The sequence below is a fragment of the Eulemur rufifrons genome, chromosome 8 (genome assembly GCF_041146395.1).
Source record: "Eulemur rufifrons isolate Redbay chromosome 8, OSU_ERuf_1, whole genome shotgun sequence".
NCBI classification, from domain to species: Eukaryota; Metazoa; Chordata; class Mammalia; order Primates; family Lemuridae; genus Eulemur; species Eulemur rufifrons.
Window position 1 is genome coordinate 54,974,167 of NC_090990.1, and position 19,430 is coordinate 54,993,596.

Here is a 19,430-nt window from a genome sequence, read left to right on the forward strand (position 1 = left end):
TAATCCTCAGCAGAAATATAACACACATATATTTTTATCCTTTCTATATTCAAAGCAATCTTATGCCTGATAGGCCAATGCATCATATTTTCAGTATTTTATGCTTCAAATACAAGACTAGTCATTTTCAGCTTCATTTTTCAGGTTGAACAATAGATGAATGTTCGCAGGGAGTGTAGAGTAAATGCAATACATTTTGGCCTTGCTTCCTATTGGAAAAATGGCATTGGTGAGGGGAATGCTTCATCTGTACTCCAGTCAAACTACACTCCCATAATAGCTCTCATTTATTGAATGATCACTGGGAGCCAGTCATTGGGTTGGGTGCTTTATGTTTTTGATTTCTTCACAATAATACTGTAAGCCAGATGGTATTATCCCATTTTATGATTATGAAAACTGAAGTTCAGAGAGGTTAAACAATTTATCTAAGGTCACGCAGCTAGCTAGTTGCAGAATTTGGATTTGAAGTCAGTCATGTTGACTCAGAGCCTGGATTCTTTCAATATTCTGTGTTTTTCCCTGCCTACTCCCTGTGCTGCAGCAATTTAGTGATCTTCTTATATGGTTTCTTCTGCCTGGATGCAGTTCTTCCCCATATCCACAGATTCAAGGCCCATTTTAGGTGAAACTATCTCCATACTCTTCTCTATCTCTCTAGCCAGAAATAGCTTTCTCTTCTCTGAGTAATTTATCTGGGTCTCTCATAACATGGATTTTCTATCTTGTATTGTGATTACTTATGGGTACGCCAGGCTGCCTTGTCAGCTCCTTGAAAGCAGGGTAAATATCTGATTCATCTTTGCATATTCCAGGATCAAAGCACAGTGCCTAGCACAGTGTGATGCTTAAAAAGCTTTTTTGTAACATAGCCATTCCTTTATTCATCAAGTGGCTATTGAGCCACCAATATGTGCCAGGCATTTCTCAAGGCACAAAGCAGTCAAATGCCCTGACATGATGATGTTGACATTCTAAATGGGATGGGGTATGGGGACACAGACTGTAAACGATAAATAAAATAAGTAGCATGAACAAAATGTTAGAAGAGGATAAGCAATATAGTAAAACAAAACCAAAAACAAGAAACAAAAAACCATATAGAAGCAAAAAAAGAAGAATTAGAGCAAGGAATGGATTGTGTAAAAGATAGGGTACTGTGAGTAGGCCTTATTGAGATGGTGAAATTTGCCCAAAGACTAAATGTATTAGATGAGTGAGTGAGCTATGTGGGTGTCTGGAGATAGAGCCTTCCAGGAAGAGGGAGCAGCTTGCAGTAAAGCTCCGAGGCTGAAGCAAGCCTGGTTTGTTTGAGAAATAGCAAGGAGACCAGTGCGGCTGATGCAAAGAGCAAAAAGGAAGGGTAGCAAAAGATAGGGCCAAAGAGGAGCAAAGGATGGAAGCTCGTGTAGGACCTTGAGGGCCATTTCAAGGATTTGACTCTTACTTTGAATGAAAGAGTGAGCCCTTGCAGACTTGTGTTTTACTATAAGGATCACTCTGGCTGCTGTGTTGAAAAATACAATAGTGAGGCCAGGATGAAAGTCAAGGGAGTAGGCAGGAAACTTGCAGTAAGCAGGGCAAATGAAGGTTGGTGGCTCATACCAACCAGGGTGGTAGTTGTGGAAGTAGTAGAAAGCTGCTGGCTTAAGTGAGCTGAAGGTTAGACTACTTCTTGCCTGAGATGGAACAGACTGTAAGTAGGAGAATTCTGGAGGAAAACATTGGGTGTTGTATGCATGTATCTTTTCATAAATATTTCCTTTTCTACTTAGTTTTTAACACAGTACATATTTCAAATAACACTATGGGAAATTGTTCATCAACAACTGGAACACTGAAGATGCAAATATGAGTTCACTCAGAAATACGACCTAAGTACGTGTGCACTCTGGATATATTTGGGGTTTCTTTGGAAAGCATAAAAAGTACAAGGTTTAATGTTTTTTCAATATGCAGTGAATATGAAAACTGTAAACATTCTTACAATAGAACATTGCTTTTCCTTTTAGAAATATCCTAGTAAATTCATCATTTTCTGTTAAGGGTGACACTTCATTTTGAAATTGTAGCACCTTTTTCTCTGTGCTGTTTTTATTCTTAATAGTTAAGGTTCAATCTATAGTTCTAGAAAAAATTTGCAGAGCAAATATTTTTATTAAGGTACTTGCTAATAACTTGGTGAAGAATAATGAAAGAGTATTTACTAAAATATTTAAATGTGAAAATATTATGAGATAATACACATGCACACATATATACACACAGTTTTGTATACATACATATACAAGTATACAGATACAATAGAAGGACTCATTTCATAATTTTTCACTTTTTTTGTGAAGCAAAGTTTCATGTCCCCCTGTAAAAGGCAATGAAATATACAAAATACATCTATAAATAAAACCTCACTCCTTTGTCAATTATTATGACACTGATTTACTTGTGAGAAGTATAGGGAAGATTGTATTTTCACTATTGTTCTCACAGGCTTTCATCTCTCTCTCCCTGTCACACTAACAGGCTGTAATCTTTTATGATATCCAACTATTATTGAAGATGAAATAACCATATGCAACAGGAGATCCATCACAAGCTTCTATTGATAACCTGGTTAGTTTAATTACTCTCTTGTTTGTCAAGGGGCCATGACTCATTACAAACAAAAGCATGAAATCCGGAACATTGCCTGAAAACCCAGGCATAATGAACCGAAATAAAAATCTAATTCATCATTAAAAGGCTTTTATGCAGTACAGTGTGCACATGGCTTAGCACTGGGTGCTTTACCATACAAGTTAAAGGGACATGATCCTGTTATCCAGGCTTCATGGGCTGCTATGATGGAGACTGCAAATGGAAACACAGCTAAAATGTCATATGGATCCAGGGATAAAGAATGACTCAAAATTAATAATAATATGCATAAGAAAAAGTCCTAAGAGCATTTTGTGTGGTAGAAAATTAAAGAGCCATGGGCTATAGAGTAATCAATGTGGAGCGAAGATTCTTATGTAGATTTTATTTTGTGGCTAAAATTATAAACTTGAACCTAAAGCCTCTATTGATTTTTCTCTGGCTCATGAAAATTCATATTACATAATCACATTATTGTGCATCTTTTGGAAATGACTATTTGAGAGGAAGAAGATTCATCCACTTATTTATTCTTCATTCCTTCATTGATTGAACAAATATTTCTACCAGGGACCAAATTAATGAAAAAAAAATATTCCTGACCTCATAGAGCTAACATAAACTGATACAAACTAAGATGGAAATAAAGCAGGGCAAAAGAAAAAGAAATAGCAAGATGTGTTATTTTATATGGAGAGATCTCAGAGCTCCTTACTGATGAAGTCATATTTGTGCAGAGAATTAAATGATGTGAGAAAAGGAATCATGTGGCTATTTATATGAAATTATTATAATAACAAGCAAATTAAAGTGGGGAGCATGCTTGAGGTGGAAACTCATTTATCAGGTTTAAGTTTAACATGCTTTTTAAGGAAAAGAAAATGGTCATCATGGCTTGAGCAGAATAAGTGAGACAATGAATCTAGAAGAGAAGGTGGGGCCAGGAGCAGAGCTGGTGCCCAGATTCTTGCAGGGTCTGGTAGCCCATGGTAAAGGCTTTGAATTTTATTGTAAGGGTCTGAAGCTTTGGAAATTTTGAGCAGGGGAGCCACATGATTTGATTAAAATTCTATAAAGATTCTTTGGCTGCTGTGTGGAACATGTTCTGCAAAGAGGTAGGAGGGGAAAGAGGAAACAGGCAGAATAGCTAGGAGGCTGTTGTAGTAATCCTTAGGATGATAAGAAAGCCATTGGGCAATTCACAGAAAAGGCAAGAACTGAGAAAAAATGTAATTAAATAGATCATTGGTCACATTGGACCTGACTCAACTCATTTTAGTTAACTGGCAATGGCTGGACATTTCTAGTGAAATTCTAAGTTTACACCCTTCTGAACACTATTACTTTGTATAAATAAAAGGGTTCTATGGCCACAGAATTGCCTGATTATACCCAGCAGGTTCCTTTTCTATAGTACTTCTCAGAAATTATGTTGCCCATGTATGTTTCAAGAATCTCTTATTGGACAGAACCTTTTCCCAACTTACATGACCCTAGCATCCCAAAAGGTTTCATTTGAGCATCTCGTGGACCTGATGTTTCTTAGAACATATTCTGAATATGCTGGACTGTTGGACTAGTGGATCTATAAGTTCTATTCCTTGTCTTAGGTTATGTGATTCATGACTTTTAGGGTGAGCAACCATCACTGGTTCAACAGGCTTCCAAGTGCTCATGAGCTATAATGTACTCACAGATTTCACGTGAGGAGAAGGCTTCAATTATTTGCACCATAAAGATACGGTCATTTATTTGTCTGGAACAGATGTACCTGACAACAGTTATGACTAATTAAATCTCCAACTGGAGCTGCAACAGTGAAAATTATAATTATGCTTGGCCAAGTTGTATAAAACACTCATTTTCCACTAAAATGTTCCATGTTCTAAGAAATCATAGTGGGCCCTTCCTTGGAAAGATGATCGAATGATAAAACCTGAGTGATTGCTCCCAGAGCCTATTTCTCTTACCACTGCACTCCCTCATTGCTCTGTGAATTTTGGCCCTGCACCAGCAGTGTAAGCTGCTTTTACTAGAAGTGTAAATGCATGCATCTTCTGTTTCCAGAACTGTTTTTCTTCTCAAGGAGATAGTTTTTTGTTCTGCTCATATATAATTTTTAATAACACAAGAAAAGGGAATGGTTGAGTCTTTCAAATTCATAAGTAGAATTGCATCCTTTGGCGTGGACTGATTTATGTGCCCTGCTGAAATTCAGGCACACCACTCTTGTGCCAAATTGTGTGACTGAGCTGAAGCAATTGCACAGTGAAAAAATGAATTTCAGAGGAATATTACTAGACAGATGTGGGTAAGAGCAAAAAACAGATGTTGGGGAAAGCCTGCAGTGAAAGGGTCAACAAGGGGTATTTAACACCTGTGTGATTAGAGGCTCACAAAAGAGGAATCTTCCTTTTTCATTTACTCAGTGGGATTATTTCCTTGCATTGTTTAGCCAGTCATTTCAGGATGAAGATAATGAAAGGTTCTTCATCCAAAACTCCAGGCTCTGCAGGTGCAAAAAACAGAACCTCTGCACTTGGCACCAAACAAGCTTAATCAAGATTCATTTTCTTAGTTACATGACAATAGCTACAGAGACCTTCTTCCTCTCTTGTCATCTTCAGTGGGAACTTTGGTTATGTACACAGCCTTATTACAAAAAAAAAAATGAGTAAATCCAATAATTACTTTAATATCCTTACTAAGTTTAAGTAGTTGCAATGAAACTTTAGAATTCCAAGAAGAAAAGAATTTGACCACTACTTTACCTGCTCAAAATGATGGAAGAAGATGAAGACACCACACAGTTATTATTAACTACAATAATAAACAAGAGTACTCAGGGTGGAGTAGTAAATTTAGATTTCATAAAGAGAAGGAAATCATGAAGAAATCAGTCCTACAGAAGCTAGATAGTTTGAAAATGCTGTGGAACATAAGCATATTGATCTTGGTCTAGATTGTAGAATTTATAAGTTATACTAAGGCAGCCTTGGTCAAATGGACACGTTTTGAAAAAATTTTAAGGTTTCTAGTACCTACCAGAAAGCACATAATATGGGATGTGCTCAATACATTACTGTCACAGATGAGGATGGTGATAGTTGAAAATTTCTTCCTTGAGGGTAGGCTGAACCTCAGGGTGGGAAAATATGGCAATCTTTCAAAAGTTTTCATGGATCTCACAGAAAAAGACCACAAGTCAACAAACTCCATGTAACAAATATGTCCTTGCCTTATGGACTAATTTTACCTTTAAGGAAGCTAAGACCTCCATGTTATTGCTAAAAGAAAATTAAAAAAAAATTATCTAGTCATATTAAAAAAAAAAAAAACACTACCAAATAGAGTTGAATCATAATCTTCACAACTTAAGGACTTTCACATTGAATTAAACTTCTGGTCAGCATTCACAGGGCATCGAAATAATCCAGTTTGTAATGAAAGCTTTCCCAAGACCTTAAACATTTACGCAGTGGTGAAACAGTGTAGTAAAAAAAGCTCTGCTTTGTGGTCCAACAAAAGTGGCTCTAACATTTACTATTTCAGTTACTTAACCCTTCTAAATCCCAGTTTTCTCACTTGTAAAATAGTAGCTATTTTACATGATTGCTGAATGAACGACATGAAAGAATTCCTGGAAAGTGTTTGCTGTACTGCTTTGCACTGAGTTATCAGTCAATAAATACATTAGCTGTTATTAAACAGGGATTATTACAAGAGAATACGGTATTACAGCCATGCTTACTTTAAGAGCATGGAATCAGGATAAGATACGGACAGAAAAGAAAACTGATTATTTTTAAATTCATTGCCTTGGTACTGCAAGCATGTGATTCACTTAATTAAAAGCTGGATTAGTATATTACTTTTTACTCTTCCAGAATTCTATCCACATCCTGCTTTTTGAGTGTAGTTAATCAAGAAAATCTTTTTTGAAAGGCAGATGTAGAGCTTATTTTATTCCCCTTTAACCAAGGCGTAAGTTTTGAGTTCAATGTGATAAAACATGAAAAGGATATGCGATACAAAGGTATACTTTTTAAAAAGATATGCAATTATAGTGGCACATTATATGTTTGGGCATATAAAAGATCATGCATTGATTCTGATAAACATATGATGAGGTCATTTTATCTTTCACGAGAAAGATAGTAAGTGAAATGTTACATGTCAACATGACCTTAATGGTTTTATGAAATGTTTAATGTCCAATGTGACAGTGTACTAAGCTGTGATGTCTGATTCTCTTCTGTTTGTAGATGTGCATGAAAAAAAATATTTGGTACAAAAAAGTTCAGGGAGCTAAGATATTTGAGTGGATACGAAATCTGATTTTAGGAACATTAGTGAAGACCTCTCCACTGGCCCCCCAAATACTTAAAGAAAATCTTTCTGTTGCTTGAAACTACAGTGTAAGAGATTCTCTTTCATTAGCTCAAGTTTAATGTTATTATAATATTTAACTCTTTCAAGGGGGTTAAGTATACTGAGCTATCATTAGTCATTTAGATTGTGGTGTGAATGATCTGATATTGTGCTTATTATGAATGTGCACCTGTTACAGGCCAATGGAGGATGAATGGGATTTGTGACTTGTGTAGAAGTAAATAAAAGTGTAGTAAGAAGAGAAAGAATTACATCATGAGCAATTTCTTGGTGCTTAGGCAGAATTCATGCACATTGTGCTTTTGACAAGGGTCAGTACTGGTAAAATTACAGCTTGAAGTAGCTGTCCCCTTGTAATCAGCAATGCTTACTCCAGTGATACATCCACTGTAAAATATGTCTGAGATTTATTGGGCCACTAGCTGTATCAATAGGAATTAAATGGTTCACTGTTTTCCTACTTGTTCACAAAACTTTCTTTCTTTAGACTTACTCATGATCTAATCTCTTCTCTGTTGTCAGTCATGCTGAAATTCTAGCTGTATGTGATTGATTTGGATATATTGGACAGGTTTGCAAGAATTGAGAAGTTGGGATTCTCTAAAGGCTTCTCTATTCTCAGCATGTACAGTCTTGTAACCAAAGTTGCCCTTCAGTATAAACCTTACAAATCCTAAAACATTTGAATGCATTCTTTTCACATTGAAGCTAATATAAACTTACTGGTATAAAATTATTTTTAGTGAATCTTTAAAAAATAAAGATTAGAACGTTTAGATGCTTTCTTTCAAATCTTATGACACGTGAATATTCTTGGGAATTTTTTATTGGTAAAATATGGCTAGTTGTATTAATCAGTTAAGGTATGTTCTTGGAGATTCTATTATGTTTATTATTATGTTTTAAGTCATGGTATACTTTTAAAAACTAACATTGATCTCTCAAAATCTGAATGAACTAGACTTGTACATGAATTCAAGATTTGTGCAATCAACTTAAAAAGTACTAGCAATATAGATACGGTGAGTAACAGATAAGAATAGTGGTAGCATCTTTACTTAGGCCAGTTTCTCACTGGATCATGTTTTCTTCTGGCCTTAGGGGTGGCTTCCTCCAAAGACTTAATGGTAAATCTGAAGGCATTACAGAGACTTGGCGTGATATGACTTCTGCTTTCACAGAATAATCATTGGATCAGATTTCTGAATGATTCATCATTTCTTCTTGTTACTATGCCCTTCAATAACACTAAAGTGGACCATTTAAAATGTTGATTAAAATTCAGTTATTAAAATTGTTTAATTCTAAAAAAATGAATAATTCATATTGTTAATCTGTTCTAAAGAATTACATTTGAGACCCACTGTCTTATAGGAACAAAAAGGAAAGCTTTGGGCATCTATAAAGAAAAAGGAAAAATTAAAGAAAAAATAAAATTTATATCATAGAAATGTAGTTGTAAACTACCCATTTCTCCCTTCCCACACCCTGCCTTCACATGCATGAGAGAGAATGTTATAAATCTAGCAAAACCATAGAAAACATGTTAAATGAAAGACATTTTCCAATGCTACGGACAGATTCCCTAGTAAGAAAATGAGCATTAAACCAGAGCCATTTTTACCTCTCCATTTATTTTGAGGTGGCAATCGTATGCTCAAATCCTGCCTTGGAGGATATAATGCTATAGCATTTCTATTGTCGTTCAAAGAACAAAGCAACCTGGGCCATGACAGTGCAACTGATGTGCTTTGTCCATAGACTTGCCATGAACTTACAAACAGGGAGAAAAACAACCTAGTGTGAAGTGATAGTAGTTATAGAATTGAGAGGTAATTTTTTTTCTCCTTTGAAAAACATAGTTTTGGATACTTCTATTTAGGGATAAAGAAAGTTAAATCAAGCAAACACAGTAGGTAGTAACTAAGACGAAAGAATGAGAAGACAGAAAGTAGGAAAGACATTTTACCTACAAATAATGTATTGTAAAGAAATCAAAAGATAAAGGAGGAGTGGTGGTAGGAAAACTGTAATTTTCAGAAACACTAGTATGGGTTTATTTGGGACTAAGAATGTCTTACAAAAGAAAAAAAAAATGTCATCCTTCCTAAAATGATTAAATAAAAACATGGTATGAGAAAACTCTGCCTAACAGCAAAAGTAATTTGACAACTGAAGAGAATGTCAAGAAAGGAAAAGTCTGACTGACAAAAAAGATACTCCGTGTCAGCAAGAGCAGCACATGAATAAATTATTAGAGAAAATGTTTGGTTTTTTCCTCTTTTGCTCAGAAATATATAAATATATATACACACACACATATATACACATGCATACATATATATAAAATGCAGCTGATACTCTCCTTATAAACTCAATCTTATTTAGTGCTTCTTAGTCAAAATCACGAGATCTGTCTATTTACTGCTCTCATCGTGCAAAGCTTATCTGCACATTTGATGAGCAGTTGTTACCAGTTCATCAATGTCATTACAAAACATTTCTATGTCTTGAGAGACTCTATCATCTTGTTGGTTCTGCCTTTAAAATTCATCTGGAATCTTATCACTTCTCACCACCCCTATAGCTATCATGCTGGTGCAAGCCAACATTAGCTCTTGCTTTGAATATTTCAGTAGTTTCCTAATTGGTCCCCCTGGTTTTGCCCTTGCTCCCATTACAGGTCATTCTTAACACAAAGCCATAGTGTTTCTGTTAAAAGAAGTCAAATCCTCCATCCTGGCTACCCCTTTCATTCAGTATATGAGTCAAGTTCATTACAGTGGTCTACAAGGTCCTAGATGATCAACTCTCCTGATACCCCACTGGCCACATCTCTGTCCATTCTCTCTGTTGTCTAATCTACTCTAGCCATGCTAGCCTATTTGATATTCATGAAACACATTCCAAGAATGCCCCTACTTCAGGGACTTTTTACTTGATACTTCCTCAGTTTGGAATATTCTTCCCTTAGATATTTGCATGTCTTGCTTGCATCCTCATTTCCTTCCAGTCTTTGGTCAAAGTCCACCTTATTAAGGAGGTATTCCCTGACCTTGCACATAAAATAATAATCCTACCTCCTCACCTTTTAACCCCTTCTTTCTCAGCCTTCCTTATTGTTCTCCAAACCAATGATCTCCATCTGACATAATATATATTCACTTATTTATTGCTATTTGTCTCTCTTGTCTCATTGGAATATAGCGTCCACAAAAGAAACAGACTTTGTTTTGTTCAATGATTTATTCCAAGTCCCTAGACCAGTGCCGGAAGTATAGTAGGAATGCAGTAAAAAATATTGTTGTTGAATGAATAAAATATAAAATAACCATTCAATTTTCTGTTACAGGAATGTTGCATTTTTTTTTCATTTATTTCAGGATATTATGGGAGTACAAACATTTTGGTTACATGTTATGACTTTGCCACACCCAAACCATGATTTGGGGTGTGCCTTTTCCCCCCTACAATGCTAATCACAGCAGCAACAAAAATAAATAAATGGGACCTGATCAAATTAAAAAGCTTTTGCACAGCTAAGGAAACTATCATTAGAGCGAATAGCTTACAGAATAGGAGGACATATTTGCTCTCTACACATCTGATAAAGGGCTGATAACAAGAATCTATCTAGAACTTAAAAAAATCAACAAGAAAAAATCAAATGACCCCATAAATAAAGAGGCAAATGACATGAACAGAAATTTTTCAAAAGAAGACAGAATAATGGCCAGCAAACATATAAAAAATTGCTCAGTACCTCTAATCATTAGATAAATGCAAATCAAAACCACAAGGAGATATCACCTAACCCCAGTGAGATGGGAATGTTGTATATTTTGATGCAGACCAAAGAAGATGTCATAATATCATTTCCCTTTGCTGAGTAGAAAATTTCTATAGCATTGTCATTTGTATGTTTAAAATCCCCAATATTGTGTGTCTCTAAAATGAATAATACAATGTCTGCAAATATATCACCTTCACATTTTGGGTAAGTTTTGTTACATAATAACACCTTATGTCTCTTCATCCCTTTATACTTAGATAAATACACACAGACACACAGACACATATACAGTTGTCCCTCTATATCCATAGGTTCCACATTTGTGGATTCAACCAACCATGAATGAAAAATATTTGAAAAGAAAATAACACAACAATTGTAACAATTTAAAAAACTAAAAAAACAGAGTATAATAAATGTTTACACATGATTTTTATTGTATTGGGTATTATGAGTAATCTGGAGATGATTTAAAGTGTATGGGAGGATGTGCATAGAGGTTACATGCAAATAGTATGCCATTTTATATAACAGACTTGAGCATCCACAGATTTTGATATCCTTGTGGCGTCCTCAAACAAATCCCCATGGATACTGAGGAGCAACTGTCTATAGATGTATATTTATTTTATATATTTTTAAATATAATTAAATTAATGTATTTGCTAGAATACTTAGACATGGCAGGGAGCAAAGCATCTGACACTAAACTGTTAACTTTAGAATTTTATCTTTATAGATTATACAAAATCATATGTAATACTATATAACTGGGCATTAAAATACTATATTCTTGGGCAACAGAGTTCTAAAAAAATTCATGTAGCATTTGTCTATGGCTCCCACTGATAAATTTTGACTTAGAAGGCAAGCACAGATAACCTCTAGGCTAAAGGAATGTTTTAGTCAGGTATGGCTACTATGATGCTGTGTAACAAATAACCACTACATTTTAGTGACGCATACCAAATATCATCTATTTCTTGCTCCTATGTCTTTTCTCTGTCATATCTGTAATGCCTATTAGCCAAAGAAGTCACATGGTCAAGTCTGTCATTAATGGGGCTGGGGAATATTACTCTACCTTTGGAGGTGGAGGGGAGTCAATATTTTCTAAGGAATTATCCAGACAATTACTTATAGGTAGAATTTTACAAAGTTATTCAGTCTCAAAGTTGCTTTCATACCAAAGCCAAAGACAATGCTATGGTCTGCCTTGAAAAGAAATTTTGTTTTTTCCTCTGTGAAGGAAATAGAGTATCTAAAATGCATTGTGGATTCCAGAGTAATTCGATGTGAGTGACATGTGAATGAAGATATAGCATGGAGAATAGAGCTGCCTATGGAAACCCAAATGACAGCAAGTGCTAAGCAAACTAAGGACTGTGAAAACCTAGCATGTCAGGAAGGTGTTATGAGACCTCCTGGGAAAGGTTCATGGAAATCCAGTATGGGAAGACTCCTCACTTGTTCAGTAACCACAAACGGGATGCATTTGGAAATGGAGAGGTATTTTTTCATTTTCGTATGAAATCTACTGACTCCATATTTATTCTGAATTATTGTCTGCTCTCTTAAACATTTATTTACTCAGTGCTAGAGGTCAGTGATAGATTAAAGTGGTTCCTGCCTTAGAGAAGCTCAAGGCTGTAGCGGAATTAGGAACTCGCCGATACTGTGTCATGATCCATGTTTCTCTAAGTCAATACTTTAAATTGTCTATTTATTTATTTTCTTGTTTTTGTTTTTATCTTATTATTTATTATTTATTTTAATAGATTTAGGGGATACAAATGGTATTATGTCACATGGATGAATTGTATAGTGGTAAATTTACTGGGATTTTACTGTAACTGTCACCCTAATAGTGTACATTGTAACCAATAGGTAATTTTTCATCCCTTACCCTCCTTCCACCCTCCCTGCTTCTAAGTCTCCTATATCCACTATATCACTCTATATGACCATGCATACACATCGCTTAGCTCCCACTTATAAGTGAGAACGTGTGGTATTGATTTTTCCATTCCTGCGATACTTCACTTAGAATAATGGCCTCCAGTTCCATCCAAGTTGCTACAAAAGACATTATTTCATTAATTTTTACAGCTGAGTAGTATTCCATGGTGAGTGTGTGTGTGTATGTATGTGTATTTTCTTTCTTTACTAATCAGTTGATGGACAGATAGGTTGGTTCCATATCTTTGCAGTTTGAATTGTGGTGCAATAAACATATGAGTGCAGGTGTCTTTTTGATAAAATGACTTCTTTTCCTTTGGGTAGACAGCCAGTAGTGGGATTGTTGGATCCAATGGTAAGTCTACTTTTAGTTTTTTGAGAAATTGCCATACTATTTTCCATAGAAGTTGTACTAATTTACATTCCCCTCAACAGTGTATAAGCTATCCCTTTTTATCACATCTGTGCCAACATCTATTATTTTCTTACTTTTTAATAATGGCCATTCTAACAGGGAGGGGTAAGGTGTATCTCACTGTGGTTTTAATTTGCATTTCCCTGATGATTAGTGATGTCAAATATTTTTTCATATGTTTATTGTCCATTTGTATATCTTCTTTTAAATAATGTCTGTTCATGTCTTTTGCTTACTTTTTAATTTTTTTTTTCTGATTTGTTTGAGTTCTTTGTAGATTCTAGATATTACTCCTTTATTGGGTGTATAGTTTGTGAATATTTTCTCCATTCTATAGCTGGTCTATAAAAATGTTTATTGAATAAATAAATGCAATGAATGAATTCATTATATCTGTAAAATACTACAATTCTATGATCTTGTTATAATTTACTCTCTAGGCTTTTTCAACTCAATACAGTTAAATTTCAGTGAGTTAGTATTTGATGTGGATAGTCTTAATATGTTCATGTAATGCATAAGTGATAACTAAATACATTTGTATTATTTGACTAAATGTTGATATCAATGCCATTTTCTAATAATGTCTACTTTTCAAAGTATTTTTCAATGAATAAATTTTCATGAGTAAGAATATGGAAATAGCAGAATTTATGTATATATTTTATCTATAATTGTATCTAAAGTTGAAAATTTCTCTAAAAAGTTATACAGTCTAGACATATAGAGCTGTATGTTGATCAAATAAATGGATATGCTTGTTAAGGAAATAAGCATTTATTTTGACTAGAAATCTTTGTTATTAGTTGAATCTGAAATGTGTTTAGGAATCAAAATAATTTAATCACTCTGTGTGTAAATTACAATATACATTTTTTAAATTAACTAGACAGTTGATCTGTGTGTATCATGCATGTTGAAACCAGTTTATGTATTTGTTTCTAAAAAAAAAGATAGAATGAAAGTGTTAGAGGCAATATACCCTGCTTTCCTTATAATTTTTAGTTAAGTGCTTAATGTGGGTTCACTGCCTGAACTAGTGTTCACCATTTTTTAAAATGAAAATTCGTAGTAGGAGGTGTGACTATGTTGTAAAATGTGTAGACTGGTCAAGATGATGCTGCCCATTGGGTCTATTATTTGCAAGCTCTTTCCAAAGTGTTCCACTGTGTGCCCCATAAAATAACGGTCCATTATGGTTTTATGTTCTTCTTACTGAAGTAATCCTATGAGGCAGCCTAGTAATAGCATCAAATAATCTGTTTTGGTGTGGGTTTCTGTGTGTGTGTGTGTGAGAGAGAGAGAGATCTGTTTCTTCCAAAATAGAAATAAATCTGTATTTGGTAACTGAACCAGATGTTTCCAGGGCATTTTAAATGCACAACTTATAAAAACTAAAAATGGTGAAACAATGCACAGATTCCACTGGCATTCATTTAGCTATAGAAAATATGCAAAACCACTAGGTAGAACAGGTTTTGTCTTTTAACATTTTAATGAGCTTTGGGACTTTCATGCATATTAGTTATGTTGCCCTAATTACTCATTATAATTCTAATGTGCATTTTATATTTAATTACAATGCTTATAAAGATTTGGTATGGACAGTAAATTATTATAACTAGCATGTGTATAATGATTATGAGCTGAATTTATTAACTTTTAAACCAGCATTCAGTGTTGGTAACTTTCAATTTCACCTTGGTGATTAACCACATTGTCTGATTAAACAAATATTTGTACGGAATTAATAACAAATGTCAAAAAGCAGTGTCCACTTTTTTGGTTTTTTTTGCCAATTTTCATCAAATTTTATTTCCAGTTTCTTTACCTAATTCCATTACTAAACAAGCTCATTTCAAAATATTTAAGTAAATATTTTATTTTTTTCTTAATTATTTAAAATATTGTAGGCCTGTTAAGACACTTCAGTAGGGAGCCTGATATCAGATGATCAGAAGCTTTCTGCTAGGCTAAGTAAAGCTAAGTAGTTTTCTGAGATGTTAGCTTATTTACATCTGAAACACAAAGGCATACAGCTTAAAAAAATAATTCTCACATTTTGTAAACATTAAGAATAGTTGTCATCTTTCAACGAGAATTCTCTTCGCATCTGGCATAATACATTTCCACAAGTCTTAGATGTTAATTCTTTGCCAAATTGTTTATATTAAAAAATACAAACAGCTCCATATTCATTTTTCATCCTTGAAATTTAGTACAGCGCTCTGTATCCAGTAGGTAATCAATATATATTAATTGATAATTTGGATGGTAATACCATTTTCTTATAAAAATCCACATTTAGTTAGAGAAAAATAAAATTAACCAGAACTTAAATATGAATGAAATGACAACTTTATCAGGTGAAGTCTGTATTTTTGGACCCCCAATAGTCTTATTCCTAATCCAGGTAATATTACATCTTCAGTGGACAAAAGAGGGTATGAAAGACAAAGATCATACAAGAATTACCAAAAACCTTTTATGTGAAAAATTCCTAACTATGTAAATCCACATAGTATAGCAGTTAAGAGCTTTGGTGTTAAGGAGCAATTCAATTAGAATCTTAGTTTATGATCAGTTACTAGTTGTGGGACACTGGGCAAGTATGTTAAAATTTTAAAACTTTAATTCTTCCCTATGTAATACAGAAATGAGAAAATCTACCTCAAAGACTGTGGCAATTAAATGAGAGAATGCATATAAAGAATGAGGACAAGGAAGGCATGATACGCAGTAAACATTTGAAAATGAGTTGCTATCACACAAATACTACTGTCACCTGACTCAAGTGATTGTTTGGCACAGCGGTGTAAGTGTCAAACACATACCTTCCTCAAATCCTCCCATATAATGTCTCTATTCATGAATGTAATATGAGTATATATATATATGAATATGAATGCATGTACATTTATATATTCATGTATGTATATGTACATAAATATGTACACATTTAGATAAATTTTTTCTTAAAAACCACTAACTTGCCATCAGTTGATCACTTTGGATATAATAATTTCATATACCATTCCATTGTTTGCTATGTACTTGAATTCCTAGTTCATCTTTTGCATTACTCTTATGACAACAATCATCTATAGATGTTAATCATATTTATATCTGATATAAATTGGTATTATTGAATTTCTATGATGATAGTACTATTAATAATAAACCATTATATATATCCATAGTAACATTTTATATAAATTATATTATACTATTATATATAGAACATATGTACAACTATATACTAATATAGCATATATTATTATACCACCACTATTAATAATTATGCTATTATCTCCATAGATACATTATAGTATCTAAGGTTGAATTCATTCCTTATGAAATCTACCTTAGAGTTTATCTACTTATGAAAATGTTGTTATTCTATTCTGTAAATTAATAAATGTTTATGAACTATTTACTGTATGTCAGTCTTACCAGCTAGAACTACACCTTGAACATAACAAATATTTGTTATGTGAGTGAACAGATGAATGAATTATAGTTTTCCTACTACATGGTCTGTCAACTTATAGGAAAGTGTTTCCAAGATTTTTGTTCTTTAATAGACTATGTCTATAGGTGAGGTGAAAATAATGAACAGATAGGTGAAAGTCCCCATCAAACCATTAAGTGATTTTATGGCAAGTTTCTCTTAATATTTATTTAATTTTATGAATTAATTAATAAGGTATTTGTTATGAAGTAAATATAACTGCATGTGTCTTTTAAAGTATCTTTAATAAGATTTAATTCTATACACTTTTTACACTGAAAATTGAGCTTGTGCCAAATTATATATTGTTTGTGTTAATTTAATGGACAGCAATACTGGAGTATAAAGTTTCCTGTTTCTTAACTGATTTCTTTGTAATCCATGAATTTGATCCAGCATGCCCAGTCTAACTTATGGGCTCTTACTTTCCTAACTAGCTTTTATCTTTCTATACCTAGAGCTTCCTGCCATCCATGGATGCCACCAGGATTCTTTGTCATCTCTTTAGTAATTATACATTACAGCCCCTCGGCCATCACAGATTTAATGTTTACAGTTCTTAACTTTCATTCAGCGACTTAAAAGGCCCATTAATTGTACTGTTGGTGATTTTTCTGTGGTCTAAAGTTGAATCTTTTGTGATTATACTGTGGGCACAGTGGATTGGAAAATTTGAGTTTAGAAGTGGAGAAATAGGCTCAGTTCAGTTCAGGAGTCAAGGACTGAACTATGACAGTTTCAACAGGAATGGAAAGTCCTGAGGAAAGGGATTAGCTAAATGTGGGAGCTGAGGAGAATTGCTTATTCTCATGGGAATTAAGGATATAGGAGGAATTTTCATTTGCTTTTTTGGTTTCTCTCTTCCTCCTTGCTCACTCCCACCCCCCAAAAAGAAGAACAACTGATATTTTCAAGTACTGGAGAGGAAAGGGCCATTTATAGATTGGTCCTTTCACTCTCTTTTCTCTCGGGTAGCTCTTAATAACTGCCAGAAGGACATAAACTCTGCTCAATGTCTCCATGGAGGAAGTTTTGTAAAAGCAGGCAGCCCATGTGGGGAGGCCTAGGGGTTTCTAGTTGCATCTGTGACTGCAAGCTATGTTCACCTCTAGTGAATGTTACAGTCTAGAGCACTGGGCCTCTAGGGCCAGAAACCTTGAGGTCTATAGACAAGGAGAGGAATTTAAGGAGCAAAATAAGCATTCATAGATAAAGGTTTTGGGAGGGACCAGGTTGTTTTGGACCTGGAGTTATATGTACTATGAGGGTTATTTTTATAATTGTGTGGCTGTCTTTTAACTATTCTGACAAAGAATGCAGCTCTAGGTCTTAGGCGTGGGCCATGTGGGATTTTCATACTAGCTTGTGGGTCTTTGTCTTGAGAGAGTAACTGTAATATTATTCTATAGTTATCAGATATATTACATAGAAACAGTCACTTTTTTATAGGAGTGGCCTGAGCAAGCAGGTGAGCCATGACTGACCTTAAGCAAAAAGCAGGTGGACCCAGTGGGTGGCTCAGCAAAATGCTCTTGGCAAAATAATCCATGCCAACCATGGCCAAACAGGTAGCATCAGGAGGCCCTTGCAGGTGCCAGCCAAACTGGCTGTAACGTGTGCTGCTAATGTTTAACTTTGAACTCCACTGGCACATGTGGCCTAGGAACATAGATGAGATGGGAATCTTCAATGATGTTACTGTGTTTTGCAGCCAAGTCTATAGGATGGAAGGCCAGATCCCTTTTAATCACTGACATCTTGAGTTCCCAAATAGGTAGAAGGTGCTAGTTCAGCTGCCACAGATTCTGTTTCTCTTTTATGTTTTGAATTGATTTTAGGACTAAAAGAGACGACTATGAAGGAGTAACTTTGGAAACACGAGGCTTGTCCACAGATTTTAAGAGTCACTCCACACTATTGTAGTCTCAAGTTGGGGCTGGACTTAACTAATTACATAGTCTTAGGAGATGGCTTTTGAGTGCTGAGATCCAAATTGTGCCTTTATTAATAGATGGCTCTTAGACGTTATTAGTAAATAAAAAGAAATGAGGATCCTTATTATAAGGAGAATATTCCATCTATTTGGATAGAAGTAGACAAGCAATTCAATAATATTGCTGCAGAGTCAAAGATCTAAAAGGCAGTTTAAAAGGCCTAGGCAGGAATAAGAAATCAAGTTTGCTTGAAAAGTCAAGGAAAAAAAATAGTTGTTTAAGTCTTATAATTGAAGAACAATGGATGAATGAAAGCAGAAAAATGGAGTCGATACTGATTAAATGGTAGAAGGGAGAGAGATTTACAGAAAATTTGCTGAAATCTTAGTGGCCAGTTCAGATAGACATTAAGAGGAAAATAGGATATTAAAGACCAGAAGACAGTGATGTATAAGAGAAAAAAAATACCTGGTTTTGACTGTCCTTAATCAGGGTATCAGAAAAGGGAGATACGCATTAGTTATTTTTAATATTACTAGCTCAAAACAAAGCAAACAAAAAAAACAAAAAACAAAAAAAAAACAAAGAATACCATTCCCCTCCACACACACAAAACAGAGGAAAACAAAACTAAACTATCACTATCACTTTGGCTGCAGGCTGGATCTAACATTGGAGGAAAGCTAGAGAGGATCAGAAAGAAAGGTTAAGAACATATTGCAGCAATTGCAGTCGCCATGTAGAGATAGAGTTATAGTGGTAGAGATGCAAGATGAGAAACAATTTGAG

The 19,430-nt window shown here is 34.5% G+C and overlaps 1 protein-coding gene across 1 annotated transcript in view; it reads right to left on the reverse strand.

Annotated features, from left to right (window-relative positions):
* NEGR1 (neuronal growth regulator 1) overlaps positions 1 to 19,430 on the reverse strand; it is an 834,359-nt gene that overhangs the window by 184,103 nt on the left and 630,826 nt on the right. The window lies entirely within an intron of this gene.